General features: G+C 28.6%; 1 protein-coding gene across 7 annotated transcripts in view; it reads right to left on the bottom strand.

Moving 5' to 3' along the window:
* Window positions 1-16,057, bottom strand: part of LOC122849085 — a 77,776-nt gene that overhangs the window by 13,818 nt on the left and 47,901 nt on the right. Inside the window, exon 9 of one of the 7 annotated variants that reach the window (XR_006373501.1) lies at window positions 1,114-1,296. The exons of the other annotated variants lie outside the window; for them this stretch is intronic. The gene's annotated coding sequence lies outside the window, so the exon portion shown is untranslated. The remainder of the gene's footprint in view (window positions 1-1,113; window positions 1,297-16,057) is intronic. 7 annotated transcript variants of the gene reach the window in all.

The following is a 16,057-nucleotide window of genomic DNA, read 5'->3' on the forward strand; positions in this document are numbered from 1 at the left end:
ATTTATTGACATAGAATATTGTAAGAAAGAAAAATTTTATAAATAATGATATTATTTATTTATATTATTTATTTGATTTGTATCAATAGAAAATTAAGACTTCCCAAGTTTGACTCTACCGTTTAGCGAAAAATTTTTTGAATTTTAATAACTTCCAGCGTAAAAAATGTTTATTTATATGTTTAAAATTCATTTCTAAAATTTCAAAAAACGAATTGACGCATAGAAGGACGTCGGAGTTAACTTGATGAAACTTAGAAAAAATAAGAAGCCCTGTGGTCTAGTGGTCAAGGCGTTTGCCCGGAAAGCAAAAGACCCGGGTTCGATTCCCGGCGGGGGAACTTCGTTATTTTTTCTAAGTTTCTGGTTTTTTTCAAAAAATGAATTGACGCATAGAAGGACGTCGGAGTTAACTTGATGAAACTTAGAAAAAATAAGAAGCACTGTGGTCTAGTGGTCAAGGCGTTTGCCCGGAAAGCAAGAGACCCGGGTTCGATTCCCGGCGGGGGAACTTCGTTATTTTTTCTAAGTTTCTGGTTTTTTTCAATATATCATATTTATAAAATTTTTCTTTCTTACAATATTCTATGTCAATAAATATATGTGTAGGTAAAATTTCAAGGTTTTCTATAGATAAACAAAAAAGATATATTCATATTATTATTAAAAAAAAAATAAAATTGGAGATGGATTAGTTTTTTTAATTTATTTTTTACAATTAAAATAATTAAAAAAAAAAAAAAACTATAAAAGTAAAATAATTTTTTTTTAACGTCCTCTACATGCCTATATTTTTTTTTTTTTTTTTTGACGACTTTGAAAATTAAGAATTGTCCGAGCCATTGGACAATACTTCTACCGTTTTTCGAGCGTGCAGGTCGTTATTGCATCCGGACCCTCAATTCTGATTTTTTCTCTACGAATTTACTTGCATCTTCCTCCATCTATCTAACATCATAGTTTTAATTCCGGTCGACAAACACAGAAGTTATGCAATTGTTAATTATAGTATTTATATATATTGTAACGAGATTTGATAGATCTCACGCCTTTGACAATAATTAGTGGTCTATAAGCAAGTAGGAATAATTGACTGAGACTGCCAATTAATACCACTAGTTTTTGAGTAGCCTCGGTACCAACATCTTCTCGCCTGAATGTCAGTGTTGACTTGGTAAACATCCGCCATGAATCTATTTTTTGAATTTAAATAACACGTGGACTGAGCCATATATAGTATTCCCGATTGTTCTGTAGGAACGGAGCGCAGTCCGCGTTTCCGAGGCAATGGAAAATCTGAAAAATAAAATGACAGATACTCTTGTTTACTTCCAATCAACACTCACAAATATCCATACTATTACATGAGACCATTCTTCTCCTCCTTCTTTTATTTGGTCTTGATAAAGACAGTATAATTAGGACAGAGGGCAAAATGTATTCAAACAAAACAGTCACTGCATCAAGACTCCATCAATTGTCTGACTTCAGCAATTTAACCACTTCGAGTATATATTTCAACAACCTTACTACATATTGTTCATTGAACATAAAAATAAAAACTGTAATAACATATCAAGAGGCACGGTAGTGCCTCGCGTCAAGTATGAGAAAAAAAAAAAAGTGGGAAAAAAGAGATTTAACTACCGTGCCTATATATTATCGACACAAAGCTAACCTTAACCCTTCAATTCCTCGGGAAATTATTTTAAAATATGATTGATCAGATAAATATATTATGTCTTCTGATCATTTTATTAAATCAATATCACACTTTTTTATTAAAAAAAAACAGATTTTTTAGAAGTATACTATTCTTTTAAACTTCAAAATCATTTTCAGAAATTGCGCTTTTCTTGAAATTCTTATAAAACCTTATCGCACTCTGACAAACATTATAAAACCAAAATCAGATCAAAGCATTATGGCTGCCAAGTCCAGAGCAATTCACAACCTTTTAAAATAAAAATTGAGCAATAATAGTAGAATGGTGTGAAAGAACCTTTATTTATATCATATACAGTATTCAATATCGCATCGTTGGTGCTACAGTATTCAATATCGCAGCGATGGTGCGCGCGCCATATGCCGTTGGGATATAGGCGCGAATTCTACTCATCAGGAGTGCTAATGTGTGCTAATATACAACATACACATGCTTACTGATAAACGTAACCTTTTGTTTATACATCCTTTTGTCTTTATCGTGCACTTGTTTCTTGTACCTTTTGGAATATATTATTCGATTGATGTGAAAAATATTAGATAATTATATATTTATTTGGTGTAAATTGGATAACAACTGTCAAGGTAATAATATATTATACTATATAGTAAATAATACAATTTTAATATTAAGAGGCACGGTAGTGCCTCGCGTCAAGTATGAGAAAAAAAAAAAAAGTGGGAGAAACGAGATTAACTACCGTGCCTATATATTATCGGCATAGAGCTAACCTTAACCCTTCAATTCCTCGGGAAATTATTTTAAAATATGATTGATCAGATAAATATATTATGTCTTCTGATCATTTTATTAAATATCACACTTTTTTTTTTAAAAAAAAACAGAATTTTTAGATGTATACTTTTTTTTAAACTTCAAAATCAATTTCAGGAATTGCGTTTTTATTGATATTATCTCAAAAACTCAGGGCACTCTGACAAACATTAAAAACCAAAATTAAATCAAAGCATTATGGCTTCTAAGTCCAGAGCAATTCGACAACCTTATAAAATAAAATTGAGCAATATGGTTTCCAAGTCCAGAGCAATTTGACGACATTATAAAAATGAAATTGTGCAAGGTAGTAGTAGATGGTGTGGGAAACCTTTATGTTCACCACAGTAACCAATATCGCATCGATGGCGCAAATTAAATAATGATACTTTAAGCTATGTTCCCAAGTCACATGTTATTGTTTATTTTTTTTTCCATTAAGTTTAATGAGTTTTTTTTTTACATCATGTGTAAACAAAAATATAAAATATTTTTATTTACGAAAGGATTTATTTTCGATTATCTAAATCAGCTGCCAGAAGCATCGGTCTATAGAGCAAGGAAGCTAACATATTTAGATGATGTGAAAAAACCTTTATATATGTCAGTATAGTATTCAATATCGCATCGATGGCGCGAATCAAATAATGATACTTCAACCTATGTTCCCAAGTCTCATGTTGTTATTGTTTATTTTTCTTTCCGTCAAGTTTAATGAGTTTTTTTTTTTTACAGGATATGTAAATAGAAATATAAAATATTTTTATTTACGAAATTATTTACGAAAGGATTTATTTTTCAATATCAAAATCAGCTGCTAAAAGCATCTGTCTATAGAGCGAAAAAACTAACATTTTTAGATGGTGTAAAAAATCCTTTATATATGTCAGTATAGTATTTAATATCGCATCGATGGTGCGTGCGCCATATGTTGTTGGGATATAGGCGCGAATCCCAGGTCTGTAAAGTTAGCACATACATTTATAGCACAATCAAACCAGACTATAAAAAACAAAAAAAAACGCACAAAAATTGCGGATTCCGCACAAAAAACGCATATAATTCGCACGTAACTCCTGATATAGTCCGGTTTGATTGTGCTAACTTCACATACCTGCAAATCCTGTCATGCTAATTATGCTAATATATACAACATACACATGTTTCCTGATGAACGTAACCTTTTGTTTATATATCTTTTCGTATTTATTGTGCTTTTGGGAATATATATATATTATTATGTTATTATATAAAAAATATTCATAATTATATATTTATTTGATTTGAATTTGGATATTAATTGTCAAGGTAATTAATATTATAATAATACAATAAATAAATAATATCAATAAAGATTGACGCATATAGTAATTAAGTAAATTTTATAAATTTGTATTGTGTGCAATTGTGTGATATTTTGGTGACAATTCATTTACATTTACAAATGAAAAACAATAGAAGAAAAGAGTGAAATTAAATGTAACCAGTGCAATAAAATTTTTAGTGGAAAAAGAAGTCTTCATGCTTATACAAGTTGAATTCATAAAATTGAGCTGGTTAAGACAATAACTGAGAACGAAACTTGTGTATACTGTGATGAAAAATATGCAAATAAAACAAACTTGTATTATCACTATTCACATTTTCATCAAGTCTCAGATTATCAAACTATAAATTGTCCATTCGTAGGTTGTGATGAATTTGTGAATATATATGAGTATACTTATTTAAAACTGAGAAAACACATTTGAAACAAGCATCATTATCCAGTGAAGATGGAAGAATTCGCTTTTCTTAATGATGATAGTGATTACAATGTTATTTGTTCATTTATTCATTTCATTAATAATAATTAGTGTGATATTTTCTAATATAAATTATATTTATTCATTGTAAAATATATTATTTATACAGATTTCATGGATTGGAAGGGTAGAGTTGAAACTAAAAAGGCTGCACCTTTATAATAAAAGATACGAAAAGCAGAGTTTTGGTAATTCCAACACCAACAGACAATACATCTGCAACTGCAACTTTAAAAAATTTAAAACCACTGTATGTCCATCTATGATGGATGTTACAGGTGTTAAAGATCCTGACAATAATAATCAAAGTAAGGGTGCGAACTTACGACAAGCTAAAACTTCCGCTTATAAACATGGCGGCTATAAAAATAACCAAAAAGTAATTAAATTCACTAAATTATCACTGAATTAACTACTATTTACTGAATTGACTGCAAATCCGTGGTGTCTCTCCGTGACTGCAGAACAAGCTTGACACCACCAAGCTTGTTCTAAAATCACGGATTCGCGATGAATTTAGTAAATTTAGTTACTTTTTGGTGATTTTTATAGCCGCCATGTTTACAAGCGGAAATTTTAGCAATCATAAAATCATGTCAAGTATTCGTTATTTGATTGTAGAAAACCCTTAATTTTCGAAAAAAAACTGTTTTTAAAATATTTCCATGTTCAATAAAGTGTATTTTATATTTTGTTATTTTTGGCTTATTAATATTTTTTTATTATTGTTTTATCAATTATCGATATTTTATATATTTTTCTATTGTTGTCAAGTGTATTCAATTTTAGAGCTGTGTGTTCACACGCAAGTTTTTGCTGCAATGCTTTATGCTTCATGAATGAGTGCCCTCATCGGTAAGTTTTCTCGCTCACTGACGAATCGAGTCTCCGCTCGGTCTCTACAACTTCACAGCTCTATGGTGTTATTCATTTTTCATTAGCAATCTACAATTGTAGCTACGAACAAAAGTATTTAGAAAAATGTGAATCGTGTTCATATGCAAATGTTTCTTTGTCAGACGAATTTATAATAAATCTTTTAATACCAAATAAAAATAACACATCCACTTTACAAGAAACTTATCGATCAATCACTATCATTGTGGCACGAAGGGGTTGGTACATGGGTCGATTGTTTTAGATCAACGAAAATTCTAAAAAAGATTGAAGTCCTCAAAATTAATGATATCATTGTTTTAAGTCTACTCTACATCAATAAATTTAAATGGTCAAGTAAAAATGATAATTGCTTAATCAAAGGAATACCCACTTCTAAAATTCACATTTGTGGTTCTACCAAGAAGACTAGAAAGAAGAAGAGTCAACTCCGTACATTGGAAATGGGACAAAATATGTCCTGTACCTCGAGCTTCTTAAATTTGCCAATTTGGCGCTGATTGGGTTCTACGTTTAAAGTTAGTTATTTTGTCAGTTATTTCCGCAAAAATACTAGCCGGATAAAAATTGATAATTTGTTCGTTGCTAGCAAAAACTGGTGAAGTAATGCAAAAAATGCTTACATATTTTTTTTTTTAGAACGAACAAAAATTAATACGGATGGTACCAAGTAATTTTATATACTTCTTAATAATATAGTTTTTTCTATCGAATGATTGAAGGACTTTACAAAAAGATGTGATATCTAAACAAAAAAAGAAACACAGTTTTTTTTACAAAAAGGAGCGTCAAGTATTCGAAATCCCCACTAATTATGTGATTATAGTAATTTTATTTTATATTGATATTTATTAATTTTTTAGATACAAAAAGATATATTACCAAAATAAGTCAAGAAGGAAATATTCAACGCATATGATTAAGTCTGAATCTTTGACAAAATTTTATACTTGACCCCGCCCGGTTCTTCCCAAATAAAATTTAAAGACTTTTACACCAACGCAGATCTACTGAAATTTAGTAGTCGTTCTACATAAATGTATGCGCAGTCACAACCTCGCGACTTTATTATAGTAGTTTCATATACAAGAGACAAGAATAGAGCGTGACAAGTGTGATTTTTTTGAAAATCTATGAGAAGTATTTGAATTATATTAAATTAATGTCTTAGAGCTCAAACGCACGACAAGCTAACTTTTGCTTGTAAACATGGCTGACGTAATTCTGAGTGATCTAAGCATGCGCATCACGTAAAATTACTAGAAAAACCACGATGGCTGGGGTCATATTACTAGTTTTATGGGAATTAGGACGGCCATGTTTACAAGTTCGACACAACCCAACTTGTTGCGCGTGCTCAGTGCGCTTTACAAGCGAAACTAGGCTTATCGTGAGTTTAAACCCTTAGCTTATTAGCATTGTAACTGAATTCATTTGGATTTTTTGGTGATATCTGGGAAAATTGCATAGTGGACACCACCTTTTACACTGTAAAATATATATTCAGCGCTCGTGTAATATTGTGTCATTCGCATTCATTATTGAATTGTTGATTGACGAAATAAGTATATATATATATGTATAGAGGTATATATATAAATGTATATATATATTTTTTTAAACACGCCGGCAAGGTAACAAGATTGTACGCTGCCAGTCCTAAGCCTAGATAAAATGTGAAGGGTATATATATATAATAATGGATAATTGGAAAATACCATTAACTCTGTTGTCGAGACGTGTGTAGGCTTCAAATTTTATTTGGGAAGAACCGGGCAGGGTCAAGTATAAAATTTTGTCAAAGATTAAGACTTAATTATATGCGTTAAATATTTCCTTCTTGACTTATTTTGGTATTATATCTTTTTGTATCTAAAAAATTAATAAATATCAATATAAAATAAAATTACTATAATCACATAATTAGTGGGGATTTCGAATACTTGACGCTCCTTTTTGTAAAAAAAACTGTGTTTCTTTTTTTGTTTAGATTGATTATTTTCGGACTGAACACCAATCCTTACCTGCAACCTGAAATAGCTACTTGTAAGTGTGACTTTGTTAAAAAATCGGCAACGTCCGAACTCAGGCCCAAGCGCTCCAGGGGTGCGGAACGTGACTTATCGTTCATTCTGGCTTCCATGACCATCCGTTGTCATTTTTATTTATTGCCTAATTTCGTCTAGTTTTGCCAAGTGAAAATGATGGACTTAGAAAAAAAAATTAAATTTTACAAAAAAAAAAATTAGATATCTACATTATTTTACCAGCAAAATTTTTACTTAGCTAGATTTTTTACTTAGCTGTAATTCTAGCCAATCAATCAATATCTACATTATTTTACTTAGCTAGATTTTTTACTTAGCTGTAATTTTAGCCACACAATCAATATCTACATTATTTTACTTAGTTAGATTTTTTACTTAGCTGTCATTTTAGCCAGACAATCAATATCTGCATTATTTTAGTTAGCAAAATTTTTAACCTAGCTAGATTTTTTACTTAGCTGTAATTTTAGCGACACAATCAATATCTACATTATTTTACTTAGCTATATTTTTTACTTAGCTGTAATTGTAGCCACACAACCAATATCTACATTATTTTACTTAGCTAGATTTTTCACTTAGCTAAATTTTTTACTTAGCTTTAATTATAGCCAAACGATCAATATCTACATTATTTCTCTTAGCTAGATTTTTTACTTCAAAAAACTTGGAAAAAAAAAAAAAATTTACGAAAGAAAACTAAGTCCCTTATTTCGATTTTGGCAAAACTATACGAAATGAGTCAAAAAAAAAATAAAAATTCGGATGATCATAATGGCCATAATCTGCAATAAGTCGCCACGGGAGGAACCATGGGGTGCTTGGGCCTGAGTTCGTTATCAGCCAAAAAATCTAGAGTAAATCAAGAGGCACGGTAGTGCTTCGAGTCAAGTCTGAGAAAGAAATGTATGTGTGTTGATGAGAATATGTGTGAGATGAGATTAACTACTACTACCGTGCCTTATTATACATCGAATATTTTGTCCCCTTCCGTCGCGAATTTTTTAGAAATTTAATTAAAATATGAAAGAGTTGAATGAGGATGCTGAGGTAAGGTAATGATCCCATAATTCGATGTCGAGCTTTTTTTAAAAAAAAAAATCAGATTTTTCCGTTGCGATCATATATATTCAAAGCATAATTGATATTTACGGTCTTTTCGTTTTTCTCAAATCGACTACATTTTGTTCGTTCAGTTGGTATAAAACTTTACCAAACTTTAATTTTGTGTTGCTATATTGGCTGCACTGCAGAATTTGTTATTATTTCTAATCATACATAACCTCCAGAATACGTTGACTCTCTCACGTCAAACGTTAAAAAAAAAAAAATAACAACAATTACAAATATAAATAATTAATAAATAAATATTGTTGATAATTAAGAAATATATATATATATATATATATATATATATATATACGGGGCATTCCATGTCAACTCACAGGGTTTTTTCCCTCACCCTCTCAGATTTGAAAACGAATATTTTTTTTGGGTGAGTCATCAACTCAGATGTACCTCTGATTTTTTTTATATTTTTACCATCATTAACCGCCGAGCCAGAATCAAAAAACATCTCCTTCCCAAGAGTAAACTACGATTTCGCCATTTTTTTTAATTCTGATTTTTTTACTGTAAGTATTAAAGCACAAGAATAGCTTAATTTCCAAATTTCATCATGGGATAACGATGGGTTCATTATACAAAATTTTTTTTTCCATGACAAAGTTACTAAAATCAGGCAAGATCATATGCCCAAACAACGGGTTTTTTTTTTTGTTTCTTATAGGAAATTTCCTCACGATTACGGGAAAAATACGAAAAAAATTCCCACTCACGCGCAAAGTGGTTAAAAATCAAGTTGAATTATCGAAAAAACGGCTATTTATCGGTTATATATCGTACAGCTATGAAAATAACGATTAATTCTGAAAATCAATAATGGCGATCGATAAAACTCGTCAAAGAGAAAAAAATGTCCTAAAACAATTTCGATATCTCGAATAGTTTTTGAATTATCGATATTTTTTCAAAACATGTATACGATTTACTTGGCCGTTAGATGTTTTACTATAGCTGTAATTATAGCTAAACAATCAATATTCATTCGAGATGTCAAATTAATATTATGACATTTTTTTTTCCTCGACAAGTTTTATCGATGACTATTATTAAATTTTGAATTTAATCGTTATTTTAATAGCTGTACGATAAATAACCGATAAATAGCCTTTTTTTCGATAATTGAACTTGATTTTTAACCACTTTGCGCATGCCTGGGAATTTTTTCGTATTTTTTCTATAATCGTGAGGAAATTTCCTATAAGAAACAAGAAAAAAACCTGTTGTTTGGGCATATAATCTTGCCTGATTTTAGTAATTTCGTCATGGAAAAAAAAATTTTGTATAATGAACCCATCGTTATCCCATGATGAAATTTGGAAATTAAGCTATTCTTGTGCTTTAATACTTACAGTAAAAAAATCAGAATTAAAAAAAATGGCGAAATCGTAGTTTACTCTTGGGAAGGAGGTGTTTTTTGATTCTGGCTCGACGGTTAATGATGGTAAAAATAAAAAAAAAATCAGAGGTACATCTGAGTCGATGACTATTCCAAAAAAAATATTCATTTCCAAATCTGAGAGGGTGAGGGAAAAAACCCTGTGAGTTGACATGGAATGCCCCATATATTAATTATTAGAATTAGAATTTAAATACATCAACAATATTCACAATAATAATATTTTATAAATACATCAAGTAGTAATGATTTACCTGATTTATTGGGTGGTCTTGATCTTTGTATAACAAATGATAATAATACTAGACATACTGGACAAATTCAAACACCACAATTATTTCAATCAACTGGTAATAATCAATTGGATGGTAATAAATTAAATTGAATAATCTTCTTAAAATACTAATAAAATAATAACAGTTATTTAATGTTTTGTTAATTCAGGAAAAATTAGTTACAAAAGCTATTGATTTTGTTGTACCAAAAAAAAAAAAAAATACGTACATTAGAAAAAAATTTTCGAATTGCAGCACGACAAGTTGCATCAAATCTTGGTGGTAATGTTGAGCAAAAAGAGAGATACTTGTTGGGAAAAGTATTTTCAGCTGCTGTTCCAGGATTAAAAGAAACACTTGAGCATGGTTTAGAGAATACTTTGGACTTAATCAAGAATTACATAAAGAGCTTAATTGTATTCAAGATGATTTTACCAGTTGATGTACCTAAAGATAAAAATCTTTTTGCAATTACTGGATCATAAATTAATTTTGTAAATACCATTAATCATTTGGAAAATATATACTATTTGAGTAATTTTTGGAAAAAACCATTTGAAACACCAAATACATTGGAAGTCAGTCATGTTGGTAGTTGATTTAAATGATACAACATTAACTTTATTTTTATTTCAAGCTTCTGTTGCAAGAGTATGTTTTAATTTATTAAATTTTACATTATTATTGGTGAAATATATTTTTTAATTTAATTTCGTTTAATGCAGATATTTCATTTTAAATATTACATTACCATCTGGACAAGTAACACAAGTACTAAAAGTATATCAAATTTATCAAATAAATCTATCTACATGAGTCCACAATTAACAAATGATTAAGAAAAAGATTTAATTATACAAAATAGAATACGTCGATTAAATTGGGTAACATGTCATAAGCTGAGAAAAAAAAAAAGGTGACAGAAGAGTATTGACATTACCAGAAATAACTCTATCTGAAATAGCATTAACATGTATGAGTGATCTTTTAGTAGCACATCCATATTTTATTTCAATTATTCAACAAATTTAGCTAATTTTTTGGTACCATTTTTGGACAATAAACGTCCATCAGTTCGTAAAAAAGTATTTAATTGTATAAAAAATATATTTAAAGATAATAAACGTGGTGAATTATAACTTGTTATTGTTCGTAAATTAAATCAATATATTAAATTACGTGGTCACTTCCCGAGGAACGAAATTTATATATAACTTTATATAATTATATAAAATTTTATAAAGTTGTATAAAGTTATATATGGTTTTATATTGCCACTTTATTTATAAAGCTATATATAACAGGTTGTATAAAAGTTTATATAACTATATAAAACTTCATACAATTGTATAAAGTTTTATATAAAGATCAATAACTATTACTTTTATAAAATTTTATACAAGTGTATAAAGGTATATAAAATTGTATAAATGTATATGTAACTGTATTTTAAAATGGTCAAACGCAAAATTTAGACATAAAAAACTGTCCACGCTCAGGACTTGAACCCCATACCTTTCGGTTACCAACCCGACGCAGTACCCAATGCGCCACGATAACGCATGTGAATACAAAAATTTATTTGCTTTACATCAACAAGCAAAAGTCACGCCTGCGCAGTCGACTAAAAAGTGGGGGCAGTTGACATTTCTGAGTCCGTCATCAATTTGCTATGCCCCATTGTAATTTTAAATATGTTATTAAGTTATTAAATTTACTATGCGACATTGTAAATTTTCAGAGGATCATTTTAATTTTGTCCACAACAGCAGAGTAAATTTTATAAATATACAAAGCAAAAAAAAAAAAAATATTTTTTGCTATGCTGCAATGTAATTTTTAGGCTGGATTATTTTAAATTTGGTTTCTGTAAAAATTTCTTTATGCGTTGTAATTTTTTCATCGGGAAATAGCAAAAAAAAACGTAAGAAAATTGCTATGGTACATTTTAATTTTTCAAGACTACAATTGTTTTTTTTCGTTAAAATGATAGTAAATTTTTTAATAGTCAAAAGATAGTTCTTTGGTAATGTGGCAGCATAGTAAAATTTGATGAAATTTTTTTTCCGTGTAAACTCTATTTACCTTATTATACCTTCTTTGCTTACATACTTATTATACTTATTGACCTTTTTTTCGATAGTAACCTATCATTTTTCGTTCATGATGCTGTTGGAATCCGAATAGAACACATTATTCCAATTAAAGAAGCCAGCGAATATATGAACTCGCTCTATATTATTATTTGTAACTTTGGTTCACTAATTTATAAATATTATGTTCTATAAAGGTTAATATAATTATATAAAACTGTACATGTATAAAACTTATTTATACTGCTATATATAGCTATATATAACCTTATAAAGGTATATAAAGTTATATATAGTCATATACAATTGTATATATCTTCATACAATTGTATATAACTATATATAACTTTATATACCTTTATAACGATCGTTCCTTGGGTAAAAATATCTTCGTATATTCATATACAAGTTTATATACTTTTATAAAACTATATGAAACTTTATACAGCTACATATAGAAATATATAGCTTTATATAATTATATATACTTATACACAAATCGTTCACAACTTTGTACACATTTATATATAACTTTATAAAATTATATATAGCTGTATATAACCTTATAAAGTTGTATATAATTATATATAGAGAGTTTAAAAATTCTTCAAATTTTTATATAATTATATAAAATTATATAAAATTTTATAAAATTTTATAAAGTTATATGTGAATATATAAAGGTATATAAAGATATATATAAATTTCGTTCCTCGGGTTGGTTCATACTGAACTTGTTAAATTGAGAATTGTCATTGAGAATGAAAGATATTGATCTTCATAAAGAACGTGATGATGAAATGAAACAAAAAAAAATAATGAGCCATAAACAACGTATACTTGCATTGAGTAAACGTGAAAAAAGACAAAAGTAAAAAATTAAAAGCTGTTGAAAAAAAGCTATTGGAATAAAGTTGAAAACCAAAAAATATTAACTGAAATAACAAGTATTGTATTTACAATATATTTTAGAATGTTAAAACAAGCACCAAATAGTCAAGTTTTATCTATAATGTTTAGAGGGTCTAGCTAAATTTGCACATTGTATTAATCTTGAATTTTATCAGATTAAAGGTGATAAACAACAACAAATTGAATCACAACAACAATTACCAAATACAAATCAAGAGGCACGGTAGTGCCTCGAGTCAAGTATGAGAAAGAAATGCATGTGTGTTGATGAGAATATGTGTGATGATGAGAGTTAACTACTATACCGTGCCCTTTTTACAAATTTAAAGTGGACATTTAGGTTTCTGAAATTTTCTTTTTCAAAATGACTTTTGCTATTTATACTTCGTCAATAATTTATTTTTATATGTGCGTCTATTTTTTCATTATTTTTTTTTCTTTTAAATAATGCTAAAATGGCTACGTGCAGTACAACTCACATTTTCTTGATTTTTTTTTTAACCTCATAAAATATACTAATTGAAATTTTAAAAATTTATATATTTGAATAAATAAATAATTTTTATAAATATTAATTAAACAAAAAATGAATTGTATGAAAATAAACTTTAAATTATTTATTCATTCATTCATTACGTTTTTTATAAAAACAGGAGCTTTTACACAAAATAATCGGTTTTTTTAAAAAAAAAAAAAGAAATCATATTAAATTACAACATTTGTATCTGATAGTGGTACTGAATTTTAATAATTAATTTTCAACAGATATGTACAGTATGAAGTTGATAATTCAACAAGTCAATTATTGGATTTATCAAATGATAATAATGATATTGTTAATAATTTTTTTTCCTATTATAAAAAAAACACTTGACCGCTCTTTATTCGTGATTTGATTGGTCACTAATTTTTAGCATTTGTTTATAACTAATATTTTATTATTTTCTTTCTTATAAATATCAAGAAAGTATTATGTATTTATGAATACAAATAATATATATAAATAAATTAATATTTAAATAAAAAAAAGTTAGTTTGGTTACTATGTTTATCGAAAACGTCACCATATTTATTACTGTATAAAATGTAATTATTTATATAAATAAAATAACAAATAGAAAAAGTTAGTGTGTAAAGTTTAGTTGCAACGTGTGACTGCTAATTTTTTTTTTCCATCAAATATAATAAAATACATTTAACTTGATGAAAAGCTGTAATATGACTTTAATACTTTGATCAGGCAACGGTGTCACTAAAATGATTTAATGATTGTGCATAAATTAATCAAATGATATTTCTGTTCATTACGATAATAAATATTGATTATTAACTTAATCTATATATGGTTATTCATGAAAATGCAAAATAAGAAAAATGATTGATAAAAATTATAATTATGATGAATAAAATAGTTGTAATAAAAATCCACTATGGGATATACATATGAAAGTACCATATAGTACAATGTCTGATGATGAAATGCAACAGTTGGGTATCCCTGGTGGAAACATTCCTACGAATCTCTACGAATTTTTACAACATTGACCCATTTGAGAAAATAGTTTCGGAGTTATTTCTCAATTTTTCTTCGAGTTTTTTGGCCTTCGGAGAAACTTCTTCGATTGCTCGGGAACTTCTCTAAAAGTCAACCATGTGTTAACATAGTTCCAAAATTTTCTCTGAATGTTTCTCCGAGTTTTTTTGAGCTTTAGAGAAGTTGGACTGTTAGTAGAAATAATTTATAGATTTTCTTTGAACATTTTTCGGAATTCATTTAGTTCTTCAAAGAAGCTTCTTCGATTGCTTGCGAACTTTAGAAGAACTATTCTCAGAAATTTGTAAAAAGTTCGTTGAAATTCGTAGAAGTATTACGGAGGCTAGGAGCCATAGGCTCAGCCGCAGTCTTGAATTCATCGGCGAAAAAAAAAAATCGCTCATAACTTACGAACTAAGTAACCGAGAGACTTCGTACTAGGCTCAAAAGAAGCGCATTGAAAAACTCTATCGCCCGCCCAATAGGTTTTTTGCTCTATTGAGAATAGTTTTTAATCAAAAAACTAAAATGTAAATTTTGAAAAAATTTTTTTTCTTACTTAAAAATTTGTGGTGTCTTAACTATCCATCAGAGAGTATTTATCACCAGAGGTTTTTTGTTCGTAAATCTTTTTTGTTTTATATTTCATTATTCTTAAATTATTATTTATGTAACTTAAAATAGTACATACGTTTTTATGTGAAAATTTTACAAGTTATAAAAACGGCGCAAAAAATAACTCGACGCAAAATCATAGTAGAGACTTCATATTAGGCTCAATTTATGTGTCTCGAAAAACTCTATCGCCCGCTTTGCAAAATTCCTTTCCATTTATAATAGTTTTTTGGGAAACAAAAAAAAAAACTATAAAATTGAAAAAAAAAATCCGATATTTAATTTTTTTTCTCGAAAACCGTTATTGAGAGAGAAAAAACCCCTGATGCCGTCACTAGATTTTTTTTAAGGCGCATAATTTGAGCTTAATACGAACACCCTATCTTGATTATAACAAAAGTTATGACTCGCCGAAAAAAAAATCAAAAAAACGGACCAAAAAATGTTATCATAGAGTTGAAATAAAATGTTCATAAGGCTCCAAAAAAAGCCTTGATTCGAGTAATGTTATTGGTGATAAACCATTAAATTATATTTCAGCAATAATTTGAAATAATCATGGCCCTAGCCGGAGTATTGAAAATTTTTAATTTTCAACGGGTAACGCAGGCCACACGCCCCAACAAACGTTACTAGGTCTTTTTTCGACTATGAATTATTCGGCAAAAAACCTTAAAATATTTCTCGAAGCTCAGACAAATAATTAAGAACCTGGGGAAACCTTCCGAAGATTTTTTAAAATTTTTTCTCCGCATGGGTCAATTTCGTAGAAATTCGTTAAAATTCGCAGACAGCCTGTAGAAAATTCGTGAAAAATTCGTAGAAATATTTCTACCAGGGATACCAGCATTACAAGA

Source organism: Aphidius gifuensis, linkage group LG2 (genome assembly GCF_014905175.1).
Source record: "Aphidius gifuensis isolate YNYX2018 linkage group LG2, ASM1490517v1, whole genome shotgun sequence".
In the NCBI taxonomy this organism is placed as follows: Eukaryota; Metazoa; Arthropoda; class Insecta; order Hymenoptera; family Braconidae; genus Aphidius; species Aphidius gifuensis.